The sequence below is a fragment of the Cricetulus griseus genome, chromosome 4 (assembly GCF_003668045.3).
Source record: "Cricetulus griseus strain 17A/GY chromosome 4, alternate assembly CriGri-PICRH-1.0, whole genome shotgun sequence".
Lineage (NCBI taxonomy): Eukaryota > Metazoa > Chordata > Mammalia > Rodentia > Cricetidae > Cricetulus > Cricetulus griseus.
This window is the reverse complement of record NC_048597.1, coordinates 63617996-63644159: the sequence shown is the minus strand read 5'-3', so window position 1 is coordinate 63644159 and position 26164 is coordinate 63617996. Positions and strand designations below refer to the sequence as shown.

The 26164-nt window shown below is 40.3% G+C and overlaps 1 protein-coding gene across 1 annotated transcript in view; it reads left to right on the top strand.

Annotated features, from left to right (window-relative positions):
* The window catches only part of Tprg1 (tumor protein p63 regulated 1), a 101751-nt gene that overhangs the window by 14530 nt on the left and 61057 nt on the right, over nt 1–26164 (top strand). The gene's annotated exons all lie outside the window — the stretch shown is intronic.

Here is a 26164-nt window from a genome sequence, read left to right as displayed (position 1 = left end):
CATCCCTGCTGACTTAGAGAGCTTTCTCAGACTGGTTCCCCCAAATAATTAAATAAAACAAAGCCAGGGTCACTGAGATGGATCAGCACAGGTAAAGCCTAGCAACATGAATTCAATCCAAGAACCCACATGGTGAGTAGAAAAACAGCTTCTTCAAGTTGACCTTTGACCTCTATATACAGTCCATGGCACATGTGTGCATACAAACACAGACACACACACACACAAACATGCACACATGTGTACTGACTTGTTTTGTATCAACCTGACACAATCTGAAGTCATCAGAGAGGAAGGAGCCTCAGTTGAGAAAATGCCTCTCTGAGATCCAGCTGTAAGGCATTTTCTCAATCAGTGATCAATGGGGAAGGGTCTTATCCATTGTGGGTGCTGTCATCCCTGGGCAGGTTGTCCTGGGTTCTATTAGAAAGGATGCTGAGCAAACCAGGGGAAGCAAGTGAATAAGCAGTGCCCCTCCATGGACTCTGCATCAGTTCCTGCCTCCAGGGTCCTGCCCTGTTTGAGTTCCTATCCTGACATCCTCATGGATTGACAATGATCTGGAGGTGTAAGCTAAATAATCCCTTTCCATTGCAGCTTGCTTTTTGATCATGGTGTTTCATGCCAGCAATAGAAACCCTAAGACACAAGGGTACTCTTAGAACACATATATGCAAGTGCCCTGCTTTCCCAACATTTGACTCTCTGGACCACGTCCATGCACGGAGCTGCAGTGCAGGCAGCCCCGTCATACCTGCTTTCCTCAAGCAGTCAGCAAGGGCAGAACTATGCAAGCTGCTGGCCTTATTTTATGGATGAAGAAATCCAGAGATTAAATGACCTGTTCAAGGGCAACCACTTACGAAAGGTCACAGGAGAGCCTGACTTAGTGACATCTCTCTCCCAGCCTTGTTGTCTTTCTATTACACTGCGCTTGGTGCCTTTTGTGATTTCTCACACTCCTGACACAGGGATCACTGCCGTTTAAATTGGTTGAATGATCTCTGCGCCTGCATCTTGTTTCTTTGTTGATTGTCTTTTGTTTGCAGGGAAGAGGGTCAGAGGTTCACTGCGAAGGATCAGAGACCTCTTCCACTTTCCCCCCTCTAGACGGTTCTCTGCGTGTGCTGTTCATTTGACTTTATTTAGTCTTTGCCCAGAAACAACTAAAATAGTTGCATGCCTGTAGGGGCTGGTGAGTGATGCTGATGGACTAAAGCCAGCCACACTTCCATCTTGTCACAGTCTAATTATGTTATAAGGGTTACGAAACAGCTCTGTAATGGAAAATGCAGCTAGCAATAATTAAAAGGGACAAAGACCAGAAAACTGGAAATTGTCAATTTCTAATCCTTTATCATCACAAGATACAAACAGATATAAAGGCTATGCAAGTTAACATTCTGAGCTGCTGCTTTTGTTCTATCTAATTTCTGTTTTCTTGTGTGAATTTTCGACTCCTAGTGCCAAACATGTGGTCCACAGGTCAGCAGCACTCGGGACACCTGAAAGCCTGATAGCAATGCTGACCCCCCAGGCCTTACCCTAGACCTACTAAACTGGAACTTGCATTTTTACAGGATTCCTTTACACACTAAATCTGAGAGGCATGTGTCTCTATCCACCTTATGCTGGTCATCCATGAACTTCCATGGGTCCATACTGCTTCTTTTGTACTCTCCATGTCCGTGAGTCATGCACTCACTCCAGCCCTACTTACCATTATCTCCCTTTAGAAACACCATCAGTTTTCCCATCTCCCTAAATTCCCAATACTATCCTTTGGCCTCATGATTGTCCTCACCTGGTTTCCTCTCTTTTGCATGATGACGATCCTTCCTTGTAGCAGCCTACACTTTTCCTGTTCCTCTGAGACCCCAGGGTCCATAGAGCAGTCCCATGAGTTTGAATATTTAACCAAAATAATCTCACCTCCTTTTCTTGCATCCACTTTCTATTACACGGTTCCTGTCACTATGCACACTGTGGTGACAGTATTGAATGTCACATGGCCTGGTTCAGAACCCACCATGGGCTTGACTCTAATTTAATGCTGGTAGAGTTCTCCACTGACACTGTCAGTGAAGGAACTGTCTTCAGTCTCTAAAGCCTCCAAGCATCAGAAGCCCAGGAAGACTTGCCTTGTCCTTGGGTGAAAGCATCCAAGCAGAAAAGTGCCTCAAATCTATCAAGATCTTAATGACCTGTGGCAGGACTCTGGCAGTAACAAAAGCAACCTCTGTTGCCAGAACACATTTGTCCCGGTGGGTGTTTTCAACAGCCACTTAATTAAACACATTGCTTTTCTCTACAAATTCTCTATGGTGGCAACCTCATCCAGAGAGCTAATGTTCCCTGAGTGACCTGCATTACAGGACAGTGAGAGCATTTAGTTACTGCAGTCACGAATGTACTTGGGAGTGTTTGTTTTCCCATGACTGCAACCAATTAGGGAGAACTCAGAAAAGAGCCAAGAGGCAAAAGAAGTCTGATGCTTCTAAATGCCTAGCTCAATTACTTCCTACCTAGTCTACTTGGTTGCTCAAGTCTCTTATGTGTAGTGAGTCTCATCTACAAAACAGAGATATTAAAAAGGTCATCTCAAAGATTAAATTACCTAAATCTGTTCAGTGCTTATAATAACTTATGTTGCATGCTATGTACCATACAAAAGTTCTATTCATTATTAGTACTTACTAATATTCTCTCATTCACACGTCAATTTATGTACTTTTCTGAGCCCCTTTCATAAGTCAGATTCTTCCCTAAATGCTGAAAAACCAACAGCAAGGAGGAAAAGGAAAAGCCTTCCAGCTTTTCTGAGCTCTTAGTCTTAAGCGAGGAGGCCAGATAAAGAAATCACAGCAATATGACTGTCACTGATATGAGTCCCACACATGAATCTGTGACCACTGACTGGGGATCACTCAGTAAAGGGGATGGGCAAGATTAAAGAAAGAGCAAAGATGCTAAAACCAAAAGCCAAAAACCAAAATCAAACAAACAACAAACATGACTGGAGATAAAGCAGCAGCATTCCAGAAGATAAAAAGAACATTCGAAAAGCATAGAGGCAAGCTCTGGAAATGGTGATCAGTTCCATATCTAGGTTAGACCACACCGTATTGAGAGAGCCTGGGAAAAGCTGGAAAATAGGAAGACCACAGAGAACAGAAGAGTTCTGAGTACATGCCTAAGCAGGTGAATCGTCTTCTCTTATGGGGTCACACACTGGCTATCCACAGGCCATTCCCTCCCTGTCTGTGTGTTACACGGGGCGTGTGCTCCCAGCATTGCAAGTACCTTACCTGTCCCCACTCTTTAACTGTCTCCTTCCCATCCTGTTGGTACAACAGAGAGTTAAAGTTACTTACTTATGAGAGCCAGTTATGCGTCTTTTCCCACACATGTTCTGTGGCCATTCCTTGGCACCTTAATGCCAATTGTGGTAATCACTTATAATAAAATCATAGCATTATTATTTCGTGCTCATATGCTGTATACAGTACACCATTGCTAGTATGTTTCTTTCATGACCACTCCTGGTATTTTTCTTCCAAATGTTATCAAATGAGGTGTTGGTATAATTAGGAATACATTTGGCTCTGGAAAAAAATTGCCCAATAATTAAGTTATTTAAACTTAATTATTTAGAAACCTACCAATACGAGTTTCTCTAAAAAAAGTAAGTCTTCAATCTTAATATTGAGGTTGCTAATACTTATAAGACATCACATTTGTTACCTTTAAAAGTATCATTGTTTCCTATGTGTAAAAACACTGCCTGATTCACAAGCAGTGTTCTGGAGGAATTGTCTGCCTTTCACTGAGTCCATCAGCTGTTACAATTGTCTGATCATTAGAAAGGCAGGGCGAGTGAAGGAAGAGTAAGCAATGCAAAAAAAGAAAAGACAAAGAAACCTCTTATTCAGTTGTCTATTCAGTAAGTGTAGCCTGACCTTCCATGATTTAATATATAGAGTAAAACTTGGAGTACTAAGTAAAGAAAATGATCAGGAAAAAAGGGTATTTATAATGAGTTATATGATTATAATGGGTAGTGATAAAACTCAATCCACTAAGAAGACATAGGTATCTAAAAGTGTGTGGAAGAAAACCTGATGGAACTGAAAGCAGAGTTAAACCCATAGTTGGAGATCTCAACATGATTCTTTTGATAATAGGTATAATTGTATGGAAACTTAGAATGATCTAGAACAACTTGCCAAGCAACAGTGATTAGAACCTCATCAACATTTTATAGATCACTCAACCTCTTAGAGGAACATAGATTCTTTTGAAGAATACACATTGGTTGTACTATGATACACCAAATCTGGAGCCACAAAAGCAATGTCACTTAATTCAAAAGAAGCAAAATCTTTTTGCTTTCTGCCTGTGCCAGTGGGAGGAGAGATTAAGATCAGAGAGATTATGCGGGACAATATTTGAATGCTTGGAAACTAATGTACTTCGGAGTCATCAATTCATTGTATTGAAGGTACAACATACCTTATGTGTGGGATGTTGTAAAACTGCCCACAAGGGTGCTTAAAGGCATTGCAGGAAAATTTGTCAACATCAACTAAAGAGGTCTCAAGTCTGTGATCCAAGCTTTCCTGTCAAAGAAATCTGTGCTGAAGAAGAGCAAATCCAAAGCTAGAAGACCAAAGGAAATAGTGGAGACAAGAGGTGAAATCAATTTAAAGACAGTAGAGAGGATAAATGAAACAAAGAGCAGGTTCTCTGGAAGTGTTAACTGAACTGACAACTTTTAGTAGGATGACAAATAAAAGATACTGCAGAATTACCAACACCAGCAGTGAAACTGGGTGGGGTGGGTGTGGGCAGATGGAGTGGGTAGGTGTGGCTGGGGGTGAGTGATGGGCAGGTGGAAGGTATGGGTGGTAGTGTACCATTTTAGGGCTTGCAAACATCAAAGAAATAGTAAGGAATCACAACTCTATCATGTAAGTTGAAGAACTTATATCTTTAGTTTAAACCACATAAACCACAAAAGCTCAATGAACACAAAATATCCTATAACAGTTAAGATATTCAATTTTTAATTAGACACAGACATCAAAAGACATGCTGAGGCTAAGCTTCTTCGCCAGAGAATTGTATTAATTGTTTACACAAAAAAGTGAAAACCAAGTTACCTTTCCAGAAAATATGAGAAGGAAATGCCTTTGAGGCATTCTATGAAGCAAATATAACATGGCCAAACCAGGCAAGGATGCTAAAAATAGTCAGAAAAATTAATATTCCTCATCAAATACTGATGCAAAAAATTCCTGAAATAATAACAAATAGAACCCAGCAATGTATAACAAAAGTTAAATGGGTTTTGTCCAAGTATGCAAGGAAAGGGCACCACTGAAAAAAACTCTTGGACTATGTACTGGAGCATATAAACCATCTAAAGAAGAAAAAAACCACGTGACCATTTCTACTAGTCCGAAACATACATTGAAGAAAACTAACCAGCCGTTCCTGACGAACAAAAGAACTCTTAGAAAGGTAATTCAGGGTGTTTCCCTCTGTATGACTGAGATAGTCCTAGAAGTACTATCATTCAACAAGATAAATCAAATGCTCTCTGTCTAAGACTGGGAGCAGGTATGGGAGCCCCTTATTTTCTCTACTACCATTCAGCCTAGTACTGGAAGTTTAAGCTATCACAACAATGCAAATAGAGGAATCAAAGGGTACAGATAGAGTACATATTAACATTTTTTATTTGTCTATGGTCTTACTATCTTGAACACTCTTGATCCCATCTAAAATTCTTATTTGCATTTGATATGACTGTATATATGGATAATGACAAGAAATACACAGAAAACTCTGAGAACTAATAAATATTTTGCCAAGTTTCAAGACACAAGATCAACATGTGTTAATCAATGTCTAGTATGTCCTTATCCAGCAATAGAGAAGTGAAAAATTAAACTAAATATAATAAAATAATCATGCAAACAAGAAGAAGCATAACACACACACACACACACACACACACACACACACACACACAGGACTTGTGTGCTGGCAACTACAAAGCTGATGGAAATTAAACACTGGGAGATGTCAAGGAATGGACTGACACATTACATTTGTGGAGTGGAAGATTTGACATAGTCAAGATGTCAGTTCTCTTTCAATATGACGCACTTGGTTAGCACAATTGGTATCAGTAGCTCAGCAAGAAGGCTTTGCGGGTAAATAAGCTTACTCTAATATTTTTATGGAAGGCAAAAGAAGGTGAAAAGCCTGAACAATTCTGTAATAAACCAAAGTGCTTCTCACTGAGAAACACTGTTTTCCTAGACATATTGTGAGTCTTATATTTTGTATTTGTTTCTTTTTACATTCCTGGCCACAGCTTCCCTTCCTTCCCCTCCCCTCCTTGCCGCTACACCTAACCACTCATCCTCTGTTTCTCTTCAGAAAAGGACAGGCCTAATGAGGCTTTAAAATTTTTTTTTCTGAATTTAAGCAAACTTTTTATTAAAAACATTAAATATGGACTAAGATGGAAGTTTGGTCAGGACCATCACCTGGAAATTTTCCAGGTAAGTGGCCCTAAGATGCATGTTGGCAGAGCTTTTATGGGCAAAACCGGTAAGCCACCGTACTTTCCCATGAAGCATTGTTGTTAGTTTCCAAGAACTCCAATTCCCAGAATTCCCAGGAAGTTACTTGGCCCTTGGGCAGGCGCTATCTTTCAAAAACTCCAAATCCCAGAATCCAAGGAAATTACTTGGTTCTTGTACAGGGTGGGATTATAGGCTAACTTTAGGTCTAACACCCCCCCCTGTAGTTATACCCTGGTTCAAATCTTTCACTCTGTGAGGGGTACTCAGATAGCAATTATCATTTGGTTATTGTATCAGTCATCTAAGAGCCAACAGTAATTAACAGAAGCAGAAGGGCCAAAGACCCTGGGATGGATAATACCTCTTTGTTTGCAAAAAGCAGGCCAAGTGTTCTATCACATTGTAGAATCATTTTAGTTAATGAATCTATCTGTTGAGAAATCTGAGCCTATTTTTCGGGTATATCAATTGGCATTATAGGTAGCCTTTTGTCCCCTACATCAGGGAGTTTCCTTTTAACTGAGCCCTTTTCATCCTAGTATGAGGGCAGGATGTTGTTCTCTCTTCTGTAGCCACTTACAGTTGAAAAAGGCATTGATTGTCGGGTCCCAGGAAGGCTGAAAGGCCAGTCAAAGGCTGGGCAATGGGGCATTTCTCAGAAGCATCTGATGAGCTGATCCTGGTGAAGGGACAGGGAGCAATCACATCAGCTGGACCAGTTCACGTCAGCTTTCAGCAAGTCCAGAGCTCAGCAGCTTGTAGTTTGCAGGTGCTCCCTGGATAGAGTGTCAGCCATGTGGAAATCTGTTCAGATATAGACCAGGGACCAAAGTTAAGATTCAGGAATTTAAAGAAAAACCTTACTTTTGAAACTTTTTTTTTGTTTGACCTGTCAACAGTTGAATTCAAACCTTATGACTGATTTCTTGAAGCTTACATGAATTTTAGTTTACCAAAGGAGATAAAAGTTCTACCTATGTTAGCATTGCCAATATATTAAAATCCATGTTGTAGAAAAAGCAGTTCACAGGCATCTGTAAAACAGCAGGAACAGATATACACCTTGGTGTGGCTTTGGGTTAAAAAGCATGAACATTTTTCCTATGTCTAGAAAGCCTGATATACATTTTAACCCAATGAAAAGCACCTTTAAGTCTATATTTATAAGACAAAGGAAATTTAAAATCTTGAGCTTGAGACTGAATAATAAGTAGTCAGTGTTCTACAATTTATCAGAACTCCATTTGTTTATGTTAAAACCTTGAAACCTTGAAATCTCAGTGTAACAATTTATCTTTACAGTTTGTATTCATATATCTTAAATCATTTTATGTGACCCTTAGAACTTACTTAGGTTTTTCGTACTCAGACCCTATAGAACATTTTTTTAGAAGGTCAGAACTTAGACCTTGTGTGGTCTCTAATAATTTACCAGAGACATACATAGTTATAAGAGAACAATCTTATAAATCTTGTAAAGCATGTTCTTCTGGTGAAAAGTTACACCTGAAGCCTGTTTATCTTTTAATGTGAAGCCTGTGAACAAGACAAACCTGTCTTGTTTTTTAACAAGAGATCTAGTAGCTTTAACTAATGTACTGACTAATGAACTAATAAGGTGGCTACAGCCTTGGGGAAAGGAGTTGTTAAAGTGGCAAAGCTATCACTAGTCTAGTTGTCACACACCATGAGAGATTTGAAAAGAACCAACCAAATGATAGACTTACTTGATACCTAGACAGCTACCACAAGTTTCTCCATAGTTTTTTGGGGCAGCATCAGTCTTTTGCTGCCAAGCCTAGAAGACGCCCCCCCCCCCAGACTTTCCTGTGGAGTAAGAACTTGGCGGGACTGGCCTACCTTGTTGAGGCAAGGTGAGGCAATCAATTCTCCAGTGTCTTGCTTGTCCACAATCTGGACAGCACCCTGGCAACTGTTGAGGTGAAAGGCAGTTTTTCACCCAATGGCCAGTTTTGCCACATTTAAAGCAGGCTCCAGGTGTTCTTCTGTGCCCATCATCCTCTTTGGGGGAGATAGGGGTACTTTGAGGAGCTGGCATGTCTTTCTATTATGAAAAGCTTTTTTATTAAACATTTTAAATGCTGTATTTTCAGATCTCTGAGGCATTTGAGGACCATTATCTGTTAAGTATATCTAAACTAGACAATTGTTTATTTTAGGCTTAACTTTTGAAAACATATATAAGAAGCTAATCTACTATATAACAATTTCTTAATTGAAGCTCTTTTAATATAAAGATAAGACTTTTAATTCATAAACACAGTTTGTAAATAAACTGGGAACTTTCCCCATCTTTACATAGTGTACCTTATGGAACATAACAGTTCTCTGTATGACTTGATTTACCAAAATAGCTAGTGTTAGTGCTGGCAAACAGCAAGATTAGACATACATCTTCAAATCAATGTCTGTTAGCCCGAATAGACCTTAATTAAGGAGACATTTTCTCTAAGCCAGTGGCTCTAAGTTCTTTGTTGGTCTGCTTAGGTCAATATCTTACTGCATCATAGGATAGGAATATCTCAGTGTCTGGTGTCTAGTTGTGGTCCTAATTTTAACCTTTTATTTATCTATCTATTGAGATCTTATATTAACAAAGAAACTTTAATAAAATACTGTGTAAATTTTAAAATGTCCCATAGCCTTATAAATTGAAACGTATTTAAAAGCTGATTTTTTTTTAGATATCCAGTTTATTTACATTTTCTGTAAAACTCTAAAATTTCCTTTTAAAGAAGTTTAAAATATTTTGACTGTGTTCTGGTAATATCCAAATAAAGTACCATTTTCATTTCAAGAGTGAAGACATAGAGCACAACCATAATCTGTATAAGGCAAACCCAAGTTCCAGCAGTGTAAACAATCTAGTGTCTCTAAAATCAGTATCAAGTAGCTTATTTTTATGTTATGAAGTTTGGCACTAGCAAGATATGTTCTTGACTATGAAAGCATTAAGAGGAAGCTTTAATACCTCATTAAACAAGCTGTGTTTTAAATACCATCTTTTATAAAGCTGTTTCTTAACACAGGATAAGAATTATAAAAAAAAATATTATCCTAATTTAAAGTATCTTTGGAGACCTCTTGTCTTCCTGGCTGGCTCATCTCATGTGGTTGCCCTCAATTAAGAAGGCAGGGAAGCCATTATACCCATCCTTTTCCACCCTAGTCAAAATAGCAACCACACATGTGGCTGCCCTTAGATGGTATCAAGCCACCTTTTTGTTTCTCAGAAAGACTCTAACCTCAAGTTACAAATTTAAGTGAACTTTTTGTTACCGATGTTACAGATGTTCAGCCATACCCAATAAGTCACTAATCTATAATCAAGACATATAGAACACAGTACATTCATACATTCAAGACGAGCCAGAAATAAATATTCAGTGGCCACATACATTTACATATTTAATTGAACCTGAGGTAACTTGTGCAACTCTGTGTGTGAAACAAAATTTATAGTCACAGATCCATTCATACATATAAAATAAACAAAACTTTTCCTACCTCCTTCAGTGTTGGAATTTTGGAGGGAGATGGAAGTACCTTCTGAGTTTTTTAAATCAATTTTCCTGGGGAAGAGGTGGGGCTGCATCAGCAGAGCTTGGTTGTGGGGCTTGCAGCTCCACATTGCCCAAGAGCTCCACATTGGCTACTTCAAGTCATAATACACATAATTGAATGTGTGGGCTACCACTCCCAGATGCCAATATCTTTTATCTTTTCATAGAGTCAAGTTTGTGTTTCATTGATCCTTTGAATTATTCTTTCAATCTCCATTTCATTAATTTCCACTCTGATGTTTATTATGTATTCTTGCCCACCAATTTCAAATTTGGCTTGTTTTTATTATCTAAGACCTGGTAGTATACCTTTAAAACATTTCTTATTTTTTAATGTAGACACATATGCATAAACTTCCTTCTTGGGACTACCTTGGCTGTATCAAAAGGTTTTGGCAAATTTTGTTTTTATTTTCTTCTAGGAATTTTAAAATTTGTTTACTGTTTTATTCAATTCACTTACTATTCAAGAATATACTTTTGGTGGCTTCTTTGGTTGAGACAGAGTCTCACTATGTGGTCTTGGTTAGCCTTGAGTTTGAGTTAGTTTTCTTGCCTCTGCTTCCTGGGTACTAGGGTTATAAGCCAGTGACAGCACACTTGGAAATAGTATACTATTTTATCTCTATTTGCTAAAGTAGTTTCCATTGTTTTGCTTGCTCTTTATTTCATTATTATTTGACAAGATATAAGACAATATTTAATTTTTTTGTATTTGTTATAACTTCTTTGTGGCCTAAGAGGAGGTCCATTTTGGAGAATGCTCATGGGTTGCTAAAAATATTCTGTAATTTTCTATTAGGAAAATTTGACCTATGGTGTAATTTAACTGTGATGATTGTTGAATTATTTTTCTGGTGATCTGTATTATTAGTTTTCTTTTCACCATGATGTACTATCTTGCAAAAAAGAACTTAAAGAAAGAATAGCTTATTTTAACTCTGTTTGAGGATACAGTCCCTTTTGGTGGTGAGGTCTTGATAGAAGGAACTTGAGGTTGCTTTTCATATTGCATCTGCAGCTAGGAGGCAGAGAGCAAAGAATGCTTGGTCTCAGGTGAGCAGCCCATAGAATGCTACTGCCCACATTTTGGGTAGATCTTTCTACATCAATGAATCTAATACCTGTAATTCTTTGGTGACATGCCCAGAAACTTGTCTCTATGGTCACTCTAAATCCTATAAACTGACAGTTAAGATTAACTGTCACATGATGTCACTATTGACCAAAGAATTGAAATTACCCTTTTCTGGAGAAAAACCTCAAAGCAATTCCCCTAAAATCAAGATCATGACAAATCTGTCCACTCTCCCCAAATCTACTCAACATAGTATGTGTAGTTTTATCTAGAGCAATAAGACAACTGAAGGAGATCAAGGGGATCCAAATTTGAAAGGTAGAAGTCAAAGTATTGTTATTTGCTAATGACATGATATATAAGCAACCCTAAAAATTCTATGAGGAAACTCTTACGGCTAATAAACACTTTTAGTCAAGAGGCTAGATACACAATTAACTAAAAAAAAAAAAATCAGTAGCTCTCCTATATACAAATGACAAACAGATTGAGAAAGAAGAAAAACAACACCCTTCACAATAGCCACAAACAATATAAAACATCTTTCGATAACTCCAACTAAGCAAGTGAAAGCCTTATATAACAAAAACTTCAAGGATTTGAAGAAAGAAATTGAAGAAGATGTCAGAAGATGAAAAGATCTTCCATGCTCATTGATCAGTAGGATGTCATAATTAAAAATGGCCATCCAAGCAAAAGAAATGTACAGATTCAACACCAACCTCATCAAAATTCCAACACAATTCTTTACAGAACTCAAAAGGACAATACTTAACTTCATATGGAAGAGGAGACAGAAAGGAAGTAACTGCTAGAGGATGGGAAGAGCTCCATGAAAAGCTATTTTCTAGGCACAACATGGCCATTGCACTCATGAAATCACAACATCTATGATTACCTCCAAAAGACTTGTACAAGATCAAGCCAGCCCAAATTAGAACACACATTATGGGAGAACTCACAAGGCCCCACCCCTGACTGAAGACACAGGAAGTTGATAACTGATGGAAGAAAAATCATTCTTTGGGTATATAGCCACTAGTGGGTAGCCCATGCTCCAATAGTTGACCACATATCCAAACACATATGTCTAGCACTAAATGGATTTTATGGTATTAGAAAAAAAAAAACTCAAGGATATTGTATTAGGGTTTCTATTGCTGTGAAGAGACACCATGACCACAACAACTCTTAAAAATGGAAAACATTGATTGGGGTGGCTTATAGTTTCCGAGGTTTAGTCAATTTTAATCATGGCAGGACATGGGAGCATGCAGGCAGACATGGTTCTAGAGAAGGAGCTGAGAGTTCTACTTGATCCATAGGCAGTAGGAAGTGAACTGTATCACTAGAGTAGCTTGAGCATAGGAGACCTCAAAACTCACCCTCACGGTGACATACTTCCTCTAATAAGGCTATACCTACACCAACAAAGTCATACCTCCTAATAGTGCCACTCCCTATGGGGACCATTTTCTTTCAGATCACCACAGATATAAAGTGGGAGATTGATGTGTGTGAGGAGATCCAGAGGGAGCTGAAGGGGACAAAAAGAGAGTAGATATGATCATATTTTATTGTATAAATGTATAAAATTCTCAAAGAATAAAAATAAATAAATGTATAAATTAAGTAGACAACATTGGGGTGTGGTGGTACATGCTTATAATCCTGGAACTGCAAAGTCTTGCTACTCTTTGTAGAGTTTCTTGTTCATGTTGTACATCCTCTTTTCAAGGTTCTAAGTAGACTTCCTTACTCTGTTTATCTCTTTATTTGAATACTCTTAGTGCTACTGATAATTTTAAAAACTAGACTTCTGAATTCCTTTCTCTGCACGTTAGCCATGTCATTACCTTTGGGTTTGGTTATTGAGAAGGTATAGTCTATGCTTTCTCAGAAGTCACTTTGCTTTCTCATATTCTTTGCTTTTTCATATTGTGATGTGCACTCCTGTTGGAATAGATGTCTTTTAGGTTTGTTTTCCATTTTCTTACTCTCACTTTTTTATTGGGAAACCAAGCTTTTTCTTAGGTTTGTGATGCCTCCACCACTCATACTGAGGGGGAAAGGAGGTAGCAAAAACAAAACAATTTGACATTTGACAGTAAACCAGATACTAAAATGTAGTAAAAGGCAACTAGAAATATCAGCTACATCTCTAATGAGGCTAAAAAGGGAAAGAGGCTAGGGCACTATTAGAATGAACTAGGTTTTTAAAATTTATTAATGTTGATGTTTTGCTTCAGATTCACAAAGAAGTGGAGAAGTTCTTGGTGTCCCTAACTTGGTCTTTCAAGTCCCATTGCTTTTTATTGTAGAACATTCAGCCCTTGGCCACATCTGGCTGGAGACAGGGGCTAATCCCTGCTTGTGAATCAAAGAAACAATCCACATGAATGAACTAACCTGAACAGAACAGAATTCCCTCTCTTGATTTGGATGCACAGGAAGCAACTGAAGGTTATAGGCAAGGTGGAAATTAAAGAGGAATGAAAGGTGACCCAGTGCAGCAGGGCCACTCCAGTCAAGACAAAGCAGACAGGTATTAGAGATGCATGGAAATTTAGATAGAGACTACGGTTGAAAGAGCAGATTTGTCCACCCCTGGTTCCTTGTGGCTCCCCAGGTCCCATGGAACCACTGTGTTGTGGTTCCTGTTCTTGGATTTCAGTGGGGGTTTCCATGTATTTTTGTAGCATCTACCCTCCTCCTTCCGGGTTTGACTGGTTTGGACTGTGTTCTCTGTACCCAAGAACTATAATTAATAGTATACAGCAAGCAGATATCTTTTCCTTTTCAATAAGAAGGGAAACGGTGCAACAGAAGAGATGAGCACATTTGTTCTGTTCTTCCCTCCTTCTGGCTCCTCACCATGGGGTCTAGTTCTTGGCCTCTGATCAAATGAATTCCTTAAAGAAAATTCAGGGAAGAGGAAGATCCTCCAGGGGTTGGGCCTTTTATGAGCTCCTGGTGTGCTGTAGATGACTTGAGTGATTTAACATCTATTCATTAATTTTGTGTGTGTGGGGGAAGAGTAGACTGTTCCCAGATCCTTTTCTTTTGTGTAGCTATTAAACTGCTGTCTTGGTGGTGGTAGCATTGTGGGGAGAGCAAAATTGCCTCACAGAGTAGGAAACATAAGAGGAAGAAGAACTTGATGAAATATATAGTGACTGGGATAGCCATCAGAGGTATTGAACATGCTGTTGTCTTGGTCACTTCATGCAAGGTCCATGTCACTTTACTGAGACATGGTTCCTGAATCTGTAAAGTAGGGTATTATAGGCATGGGATGTGAAGAGTGCTACTAAGTTTCAGAGAAATTGTGATAGTTTCTGTCCACGATCAGGTTCTTGCTAAAATTCCCTGCCCTTTCCTTGTGTCCTTTATGGCTCTTCCTGAAGTACCTCTCAGGGACTTTGCAGAATCTCTTCATTGTTTGCTCTTCCTACAGATATTTTCCAAACTTTGTTCTAAAACTTGTATTTATTTCATGTATATGAGAGTTTTGCCTTCATGTCTGTATGCGTACTGTATGCATGCCAGGTGCCCATGGAGACCTGAATGTCAGGGTCCCTGGAACTCGAGTTGTGAGCCATCACATGAGTGCTGGGAAGAGAACTCAAGTTCTCAAAAGAACAGACAGTACTATATTGTACTGCTGAACCATCTCTTCATCCAACTGGGTCTCTTCCTGACAGGTAAGTTCAGGAAGCATAGGGTTCATTTGGTTCATTACTGCACTTCTAAGCCCATAACAGAATAATTTTGCATTTGGGGATCAGTAAGAGTAAAAATTACTTCTGACCTAGTTTACTGGGTGTTGCTTCTTAAAAGAAATTCTTTGTCCCATGTAGTAGGAAGTTCGATTGCAAATAGATAGAAATAAAATTTTCTTTTGAGCCACAATCCTGAGCTGTTTGCTGCTTCATGACTTCTGAGTCGTGCACATGTACTAGGCTGCTGTTGGCTAGTCTGGTCAGGCTATCCAAATGGATGGAGCACACCTGCTTCCATTGTCCTTATTGTGTTCCAGCTGCTCAACTTCTAACCTTTCAAAGCAGCCCACACCGGGCACCATTAGTGGGGATTTCACATATGGCTTATATTTGAATTCAGAACTGGAATGTGACATCTCATATAATGGAAATAAAAGTAGCCATGCTAGACAAACAGGCAAACACACAGAAGTTTGCCTTATGTGTATAGAATTAATACACATTCTGTTATTATTTTTAGGAAGTTGAAAATGGGTATTTCGTATTTCTGAAAAAGATTGCCAGGCTAGAGATACTCTCTTTAAGTGAATTTGACTTAATCATTCACTAATTGGTTTTTACATTCCACACACTTTTCAACAATTTTCAAGGGATTTGGAAATTGTCTCCTTCATTGTGGTTGTGTTACTAGCCAATTACAATTTACTAATTCACCTGTGCTTTGTGGTTCGTTGTGTTCTTCGTAGGGAGCATTTCTTTTCTTCACAACAACCCTGTGTGGCTCTCAGGTAATATGACAGTGTTGTCTTCATTTGGAAATATGGAGATTGAGTCTCAGAAAGAAAAAAAAGGTAACTTTTGCATGATCTTAACAGCTGGCACATGGCAGAGCTGCATCTTCACCCCTGGGCCTGTGTGACAGAGAGATGGTCCCTCCTCAGGAACCAATCGATTCAAGTGGAGCCAAAGAATAAAAAGTTTGCCTTGTGTCTACATCCTAAGCTCCTAAAAATCTTGACAAAACTTCTGCACACATACAAATTGTCTTCAGTGAAGGGGCATGAGGAAAGAAATAGATATTTATAAGCCACTATCTCTGCACCAGGCTAGGCGGGGGCTGCAACACGAAGCAATAAGGGCTCTTTCATCTTAGTTTTCCTGGTTTATGACAGTGAGGGACTAATTCTCTGGGTTGGACAAGAAATACTTGGAAATTCTCTGATGCATTCCAACATAAAAGGTTATGTAAATGCACAGATCTTTCAATGCCACCTAAAAGTCCCCCAGGACTCAGTTCAAAGAGCAGCTACCAGGCGGGCTGAACATTTGAGATATGACTCCAGTTCCTCGAGCAGGCCCTGGAAATGTTTGGTTCACCACCATACCACAAGTTCTCCTCAGGCATATAACTTCTTTCTATAAGGTATTAGGTGCCCAGACCCCATGTCTATTCTCCCAAATCAGACATTTTGTGAGTTATAGCTAGCTTTTCTGAATGATTCAGCCTCCATGTTTTTGATAATCTCATATGCAACATATTTCTTCCAGCCAGCCATGTATCTTGGGACATGCTGTTTGCTCTGATCTATGTGTAGCCAGATTTCTGGATCCTCCTTCAGGACATTCTTTAAACACAGTACACACTTAGTTTTGACTTTCTAGATGGCTTCACGTACATTTCTTCAACAGAGTGGTTATTCAAAAGTATTGGCTGGGTTGGTGAGATGGCTTAGCAGGTAAAGTTGACCATCATGAAGGTTTTTAACCCGAGTTTTGCCTCTGGACCCCATGGGGGGAAAGGGAAAAAAATGACACGACCAGGTGTCCGCTCATATCCATAGATGTACCTTGCCATGTGTGCCCTCACTCACACATACAACAAATAAAGGCATTTAGTAATTTTTAAAGCACTGGGCAGGTTACTTTAGCTCTCTATGCCATGGTACCTCATTTGTCATGGTGATGGTACTGTGACCTTTAAAGTCTACAGGATGCAATCCCACCTGAAGCTCAGAGAGAAAAGCCCATTAAAAAAAAAGGAGCATCGCCGGGCATTGGTGGCCCACACCTTTAATCCCAGCACTCGGGAGGCAGAGGCAGGCATATCTCTGTGAGTTCGAGGCCAGTCTGGTCTCCAGATCGAATGCCAGGATAGGCTCCAAAGCTACACAGAGAAACCCTGTCTCAAAAAACCAAAAAAAAAAAAAAAAAAAAAAAAAAAGAGCATTAGGTAAATGTTGACCATTAACCAGATGTCAACTGCCATTGTGTAAATCTCCATCTCTTCTATACCTCTACCTAACAATTTGCTTGTATTTTGTTCATTAGATTATAAGCTTCTTAGGGGGCAGGGAACATGGTAGAAGCCTTCTTAGTCCAATAAGAGGAACATTATACAGACCTACACAGGCACTCAGTAACCATTATCGACTACATGGAGACATTTAATGTCTTTCCCCAGTTGATGGTGGCTTGGTAATGTGGCAAGCTCAAGAACTCGTTACAGACACATTGGGTGAATGCCGGTTATGTTACTTGCAAGTTAGCTTTCTCTCTTGGCTAGTTTAACATAGCAGAACATTACACATAAGAAAGGTGACACAGCAGACATTTTTTTCCTTAGATCTAGAGGGTCAACATCTAAGCTCATCATGTCATTTGATTGGGTCAACATGCCTGTCATTAAAAGCCTTGTTTCTGGCCAGCAGAAGCTACTTCTCGGTTAGTTCTTGTGCTGAGAAAGGAAACCATTGTCTTCTTCCTATGAGGTGCTCACTCTGCCAAAAGGCTCTCTTCTCTAACGACCTCATCTAAACCTAACCATCTCCAAGGTCCCCACCCGTAATGTCAGAGTTGGGGACAAGGACTTCAACACATGGATTGATTTGAGCAGGCAGCACAAAACACTTTATTGTACCTCAGTTTACTTATCTCTACTTGTGAGGGGTTGTCTGGTGAAGATTATTATGCATCTGACACAGTGTTTGATTTTTTTTTTAGGCCTTTCCTCTGTGTGTGGGGGGAGGGAAGGAGGGAGGGAAGGGAGAGAGAGAGAGAGAGAGAGAGAGAGAGAGAGAGAGAGAGAGAGAGAGAGAGAGAGAGAGAGAATGTAGTGGGGGGTACCTGTGTATGCATGACTGTTGAAGCTAGACTTGTTCCTCAGGTGCAATCTATTCATTGATGTTTGAGGTAGGTACTCTCCTTTGGCTGGAAATCTGCAAGTAGGTCAGGCTGCCTGGCCAGTAGACTGTCAGAGCTCCACAGGTCTGCCTGTCTCTACTCCAGCATGGCTCTATAAGCATGTGTCACTACACACAACATTTTTTTTTTTTTAATGTGGTGTTCGGGACTTGAACTTGCGTCTTTGTGCTTGCAAGGGGAGCAGTTTACCAACTGAGATGTCTCCCACTACCTTTCTGTTTCTGATGGCCATCCTTCATCTAGCCAATCTTAGGTTCATGTTAGAAAAACTCAAGAAGTAAATTCTCCTGAGTTTTTCCCCTTACAAATGTCATCCAGACTTCTTAATGTGTGCTTTCCCAGTGCTAAGATCCCTGCCAGAATGTAGAAAATGGCTTGCTTTAAGGGAACTGTCTGCCAGGGCACAGAATAGATGCCAGAGACTCTTTACCCTCAAGCCCTGTGGGCAGCGGTCAGGGAACCATGAGACCACAGTTTGCCACTGTGGATCTGAGTTACCTTTATTCAGTCACACCATACCATCCAGCACCATGCAATTCTTTCTTGTATGTAGAGCTGTGTGTGTGCCAGGGCAGAAGACCTTCTCAGGACTCCTAATGAAGAGCATAGAGCCTGGTACATGACTTGTACCAGTGTGGGAACACAAATGAATCATAAGCAGCCAGTTTTAGAGACCTGGGAATAAGAAAGGTTTGTGGTATTGGATTTTTATTAGAAACTGTTTCTTTTGAGGGTCTCCCATTTTAAACAAACCAGAGTGGCTTAGAGAAGTACTAACAAAATGATTGAAAGAAGTGTTTGTGGGTGGTTTAGCTCAACAGTTTACAAGACTCCACTTAACTCGGGGTTGGGGGGATGCTTTGCTCTAGTGCCATGCAGTTTTCAACGGTTTGTGTGTTTGAACAGCAAACCCAAACTGGATTCTCTTCAGGCTCTAGAACCCAGTGGCTGCTCAAGGAATGTGTGTGGAATGAATGATTTGGTGTTTTTCTCCTAGCCTGCTGGCTCTAGGCTAGCCAAGATGCTGTGTCCTCTTTAAGGGCTTAAGGTGTTCAGAACAGATAATAACTTTATTCAGCATCGGGGACAATGCCTGCACTGAGTGATAGGTATGCATCATGGGTCTCTCTCTCTCTCTCTCTCTCTCTCTCTCTCTCTCTCTCTCTCTCTCTCTCTCTCTCTCTCTCTCTCTCTCATGCATATACAGAGAGACACAGACACACGGACTTTCTCTCTCTCTCATGCATATACAGAGAGACTCTCTCTCTCTCTCTCTCTCTCTCTCTCTCTCTCTCTCTCTCTCTCTCTCTCATGATAAATCGATCTCCTTGTCTCAAAAGAACAACTAAAGTATCATGGGACACCTGCCTGGGCTTCGGGAAGGGTACCTGGGATGACCAGAGTAACTGGATAACTGGGTAACAGGACCTGGTAACTTGCAATAGTAGAGCCTGTCATTGCTAGTTCGCTGTTGCCCTCTGCTGGTGAATCTTATCATCTTGGTGGAAACGAGCTGGAGTTCTCAGGTACTCCCTTCCAGGGTGCCATAGGCTCCTCCAGCCTGTCAAGGAAAGATGGGATTTTGGATGCTGATGCCAAGGAACTGAGGTAGAAGTAAGGGGTTCCAGGGACATCGGGAGATGGGTGGTGGGTTTCTGTTCATCCACCACACATTCTCCTCACTTGTTGAGACCTTGCTGGGTACAGCACAGAATCCCAGGTCTAAATGTGCTATAGAGGAACCTCCATTCAAGATGTGAGGTGAGTCCAACACAGAAATAAACTGTACTACAGAGACATTCTGACTATGGCCACAGAAGAGGTGCTGAAAATGGCTTTGTTGTTCTTTGAAGCAATGACATCCACTTGAAGAATGAGGGTCCATGCAACAGATAGCACATGAACTGGGAACTTGAAGGATAGTTTATTTTCCAGCTTTTAATTCAATTTTTAAACTTTTATTTTATTTGAAAATTATTTGAGGATTTTGTAAATGACCAGACTTTGTTTACATCATTTTGAGCCCTCCCCGCTCCAATTCCTTCCATGTTCCCTCAATCCCTCCCTTTCAAATGGACTACCTCTTCAGATGTGTGTGTACAGAGGGTGTGGGGGATAGTGGAAGCCTATTAATGCTGTCCTTATTTGCATGTGTCCAGGGCTCACCATTTAGGATTAGGATCTCCTCCCTGGGGAAAAGGAACAGCGTCTCCTCCCTTCAGCAGCCATCCTGTGGCTCTTCATCTAAGTGTGTAGCCACGTTCAATTCCCTCCTTCCTATTGGCCTCTCAACTGGTGTGGTCCTTGCAGGTCTTGTGAAAGCAGGTGTATTGTTGAGAGCTCATGGGAGTAGCATTTCTGCCCTGTCCAGAAAGCATGATTATGAAACAGTTGCCTCAGTCCTCAGTGTCACTCATCATTCCTACCTTCCTCTACTGTGTTGGCCTCCCTCTCTCCTCCCCAGTTACGACCTCCAGCAGCTTTTCCATCCACACCCCTTGTAGCACTTGTGTGCCCATACTCCTTTCTCTAGAGCTCCCCGCCCCCAGTCATTCCTATTTCCTGGCTTCCATGGTGCTCTAGGTTATATGCTGGGACCCGAAGGATCAGAGCCAGGGTTCACAAAGGACAGAGAATATGAAGTGTTGGTCTTTCTGGGTGTGGGCTCCCCCACTCAGTATGTTTTCTAATTCCATCTGCTTACCTGAAATTTTATTTTTTATAGCTGAATAGAATCCCCTCATGTATATATACCACATTTTTCATTATCTATTCATTAGCTGATGGGCATCTCAGCTGCTTTCTGTTCCTAGCTATTGTGGATGCAGCTGCACCGAACATGGCCAAGCAAGTGTCTGAGGAGTAGGATATTGAGTCTTTTGGTTATATGCCAAGGAGTGCTATAGCTGGATCATATGATGGATCTACTTTTAGCTTTTGGAGAAGTCTTCACGCTGATTTCCATAGTAGCTGCACCAGCTTGCAATTTGTTGTCAGCTTTCTTTTCCTAGTCTTAGCCTCTCTGACTGGGGTGAGAGGAACTCTCTAACTATGACTTTGTGTGCTCAGGAATTAGTCCTCCAAATTCACAAGTGGGGAATCCTAAAATGAAAGTCTCTGCACTGCAAAGGAAACCATCAGTTCCTTGAAGAAGAGGTCCACGGAGTGGGGAGAGCCCTTGCCAGCCGTACTTCCATAGAGGGGTAATAGCCAGAGCACACAAAGCCCTTAAAAAATCAAGAAACAAACAGCCCAATTAAAAATGGGCCATACATCTGCACAGAAAGCTCTCATAGGAAATAAAAATGGCTAGGAAATATCTTTTAAAAGCTGTGTAGCAGCCTTATCAATCAGAGAAATGCAAGTATTTTCTAATTTTAAAAGAAACCATTTTGGTGGCTAGGGAGACAACTGTCATTAAAATGTTCATTATGCATACCCAAGTCCGTATCCCCAGAACCCATGTATAAACTAGGCATGGTGGCAAATACCTGTATTCTCAGCACTGGGGAGGGAGAGACAGAAGAACCCTGAGGTATGTGGCTAGTCAGTCTAGCTAATCTGAGAGCAACAGTTTCAGTGAGGGTCTCTTTCTCAAAAGAAAGTTGGAGAATCAATGGGGGATCCCTGACTTTGATCTCTGATCTCCACATGCAAATACATATATGTGTATGCTCTCATGCCTCATATACATGCATTATCTATCTATCTATCTATCTATCTATCTATCTATCTATCTATCTATCTATCTCTATTATCTATCTTTATATGTTCATATCCACACGTATATACACATATGTATGTGCATTTATATATGTACTATCTTTATCTCTATATCTCTTGCTATATACTTGCCCATGCCACACACATATACATATTCTCTTTACATATATGTACAAATGTGTAAATACATATATATATGTATATATGTATGCATATAAAACATATGTAAATCAATTGAGTTCCAGTAACTAAAAGCACACACAAAAAGGAAAAAAAATCATTTGAAATCTCACCATTCCAGAATAATAATGAATGTTAAAGTTTTGATGTATGCACTACTTTCCTTTTACATCTTCTTCTTTCTCATTGTTGTGGCAGGAGCATCCCCCAAAACATACTGCTTTTGTTTTAATGTTCTAGTTTATGGGGGAGGAGCATTTCAATTGGTTGAAAATTATGAACGGAATCCCCAGAAGGCATGAGTGACATGAGCATACAGTACAAGATGAGTGAGACATAAATTATATAATCATAAAAATAACAATGCTATTTCATCCAGGATAGAGGAAGTAGTAGTGCTGTGTCAGGGCACAATTAGAAGGAGTAAGTGTTCACAGAGGCCAGGTTGTGTTGCTGGATGCAGAGATGGAGCTCAAGTGCATAGGCACTACCTAGAAGGAGCTGGAAAACACTGCCTGCAAAGGGACAAATAATAGACACCCCAAACTTCCTAGTTTCTCTTGTCATTTGTTATAAGAACCTGGGGAAGAAACGCTAAAGCTTTTTAAGGCAGAGTGAGTAAGGAATGGACTGAGTTTCTTACCCAACAAAGCAAACCAAACCAACCAAGCAAAAGTACACAAAGGGCAAATGGACAAACAAACCAAAAGCAAGGCCCAGGACAGAACCTGCCTCCAGTGAAGCAGGGTGCAGAGGTTGGCAGGAAGAGCAGATGTAGGTAAAACAGGCCTCTGTGACAACAGACGACTTGGTGATGTTGAAGGTGGAGAGAATTGGGTGGTTTAGAGACATTTGGTAGCGAGATGGTTACTAGTTGGCATGCAGAAATGGGTAGAAAGTTCTCTCCCAAGGTAAGGTATGGTATAAGCAGGCCAGGCTGGGAATCGTGTGTGTTTGGGGAAGTTTTCTAGAGAGATCAACTGCTGCAGTGGCATGTAGGGTCACAAGCGCTCCTCACAGAGGTGTTTGACTACATTTGCATACACACTAAGGGTCCTTTGTTTGGGGGTGCCACGAGGGAGAGAGCCAAAAACTATGCCTAGATTGGATGTCTCAATATTTGTTTCAGGACCCATGTACATAGGACCCTGCTATGTGTAACATAGCCAGTTTATGTTAAATCAGGTGTGATTGCATTCAGTCTAAAGAGTTACTGTGGGCAATAAAGGAGAGCATTGATGTCCCAGGCCTCAGTAGTCTCCCTGAGCTAGAGCAGTTCTGTGTGGCTCTTATTCCTTTTCTTGTGTTTGTTATTATTGCCCTCCAGACTTCAAGGGCATTCATATCAGGACTATGTGGTTCAGTGTTTCCATGAATTCTTGAAGAAATGAAGATATGACTGAAGTTCAAAGAAATACCACCCCCTAAGAGCTAGAGATGGTGGCCGGAGCTATTTCTAGGCTCAAGTATTTGCTTGAATTCAGACATCCTGACGTGTAAATTATGCAGAGTTTGTGTCAGAGCAGAGCACTCTGTGTTCCTAAAAAGAATCCTCCTCCCCCCCCCCCGGAATCCTTTACCTTTAAAATAAATCTCATTATGGAGTGCTGACATTTTCAGTAAAACCATTCAACAGAAAGCTGCAGGTTTTTTTCCTTCCTTTTTCCCCCCCTCAGACTTAAAACAAGTCTGATTTATTGGGCAGCCATATATGAAACATTGCAAAGTAGATGAGGTCTATTTAGAGAAGTTTATGTAGAAAGGTGATAGGACATCTCAGTCTTTACATCTTCTTAAGACTGAACATGTCAAGACGACTATCAAGAACTATCTCGCAGGAGAGAAGGGGTTGAACGTTGTTATTTAGAGTGGGTGGGAACCCCAGAACCAGGACTTAAGTAGAACCGCTTGGATTCTGGCCTGTTTCCACCACACTGTAACTGTGACTTAACTTTGGAGCAGAATGACTGTAGCTATGACCTCTTTCAGGGGTTGTGGGCAGATGGACCACTAATACATGGAATGCACAGAGGCCATTTGCACTGGGGCCCCAGCCAATACTCAGCTTCTATGCCCACTCCTTCCGGGTTTCTTCTTTCATGCGTTTCCAGTTCCTCCTCTCATGAATGTGACTTTATTTTCTCTTATCCATCTTTATACCACAAAGAAGGTAGCATAGATACCCAGTCACCCAAAGCCCCTTAGCAACCTAGTCCACATCAGTACTAATCACTGAGAAGTTTAGAACACCAGTGGAATCATTTCCTATACTCCCTCCCTGTGGTATTGAGGTAAATATTGTGTCCATTTCAAAGACAAGCTACTTAAGCCAAAGTTCTAACTCTAATCTCCAGGATTACTAAATGATAGAAATTTATCTTTCCATTCATATAGTCATTTCCTCCATAGGACCTAAAATCTTCATTGACATCCATTTGTTTGCTCAGACACATATGTTTTTATGTCATAAACACATACATTTTTGTACAAATAGAGTTGATGGCCTATACTTAGTTGAACCATGAAGTATTTATTCTGTGAGGCCAGTGTCCTTATGGTACCTATTGCTAAACACTTTGTACTTTATTCCTTCCTTGAAATTAAGTAGATTAAAGAAATCACACAATGGAATTAGCCAGACTCAAAGACTATACAACTTGATGAACTTCCACACAGTTGAAGTTGCCATTCAGAATGGAATCCGTGGAGCTTCACTTAGGATTTATATGTTCACCGTCAAATATATCTATGTAATTATAATAAAGTTACATGCAATTATAATTATGTAATCAAATAAAATCAATTTGTAATATGTTTTTAGTAAATTTAAAATTAAAAATAAATTGTGTAGATATATGCAGGAAGAGAAAGGGTTAAGCTGTTTCTAGATAACTTAATAAGGCAACAGGCTTACAAAGTAGCTTAAGAAACCCATGGATTCACTAGGTGGTGGTGGTGCACTCCTTTAATCCCAGTACTTGGGAGGCAGAGGCAGGCAGACCTCTGTGAGTTTGAGACCAGCCTTGTCTATAAGAGCTAGTTCCAGGACAGCCTCCAAAGCCACAGAGAAATCCTGTCTCGAAAAACAAGAAAAAAAAAAAAAGAAAGAAACCCATGGATTTGAACCATGACTAGGACAGTAAGTGTTCTCTCTACTGTAAGATGACTCTGGGCAAGGGCTAGACCCTATAGAGATGGGTAATTTATCTTAGGAGCCTTGGATATGACTCTAAGCTACAGGAGGCTGTGTAGTAAGGTGAAGGAAGCAATGCCATTCTGTCCACAGTTTAAGAACTGCACCGTGGTTACTGCTCAGGAAATAGTTGGGGGAAAGATGTCCATAACACTCAACCACTAGACTGATTACATGTGGTCAGAACTCAGACATGAATTGGCCACAAAACAGACATGCCAGTTTTTTACTAAAAAAGCACATACTAAATTCTAATAAGTCATAAAGTCTCTTTAAAATTAATTTATTTTTATATATGTGCTTATTTTGCCGGCATGCATATATATGTGTATCATGTATATGCCTGATGCCCATGGAGGCCAGAAGAGGGTGGTGGATCTCCTAGAACTGGAATCATATAGATGCTTGTGAACCACCACTGGGTGTTGGCAATCAAACCCAGGTCCTCTCGAAGAGTAGCCAGTGCTCTTAACTGATGAGCCATCTCTCCGGCCCTGTAAGTCATAAAGTCCTGTATCCTGAAGGATCTGCTATATCAACAAGAAGTGCAGAATGTGATCACTCCCTCTTAATCAAAAAGCACAGTGTTATTTCCTTCTTGTTTTCTTTCCAAATTCTTAATTCACAGTCAAAATACTCCCTGTGTGTCCAGAAAGGCTCTCACTTTGGGAGTGAATCTAATCAGTGAGCACTTACCAAGTATCTGTCTGCTCAGTTGCTTGGCTATCTATCCCTGATGGATGTGATGTAATGAGCTTAGATCATGGCAGTCGGCATTTAAGTCTCTGTTTCATCTCCACACAGCAAATGGTTCCTGGAGATCAGTGTAAGCCAGTTGGCAGTGAGAGGATTTTGTGGTGCAGTCTGAGTTAGAACAATGACAT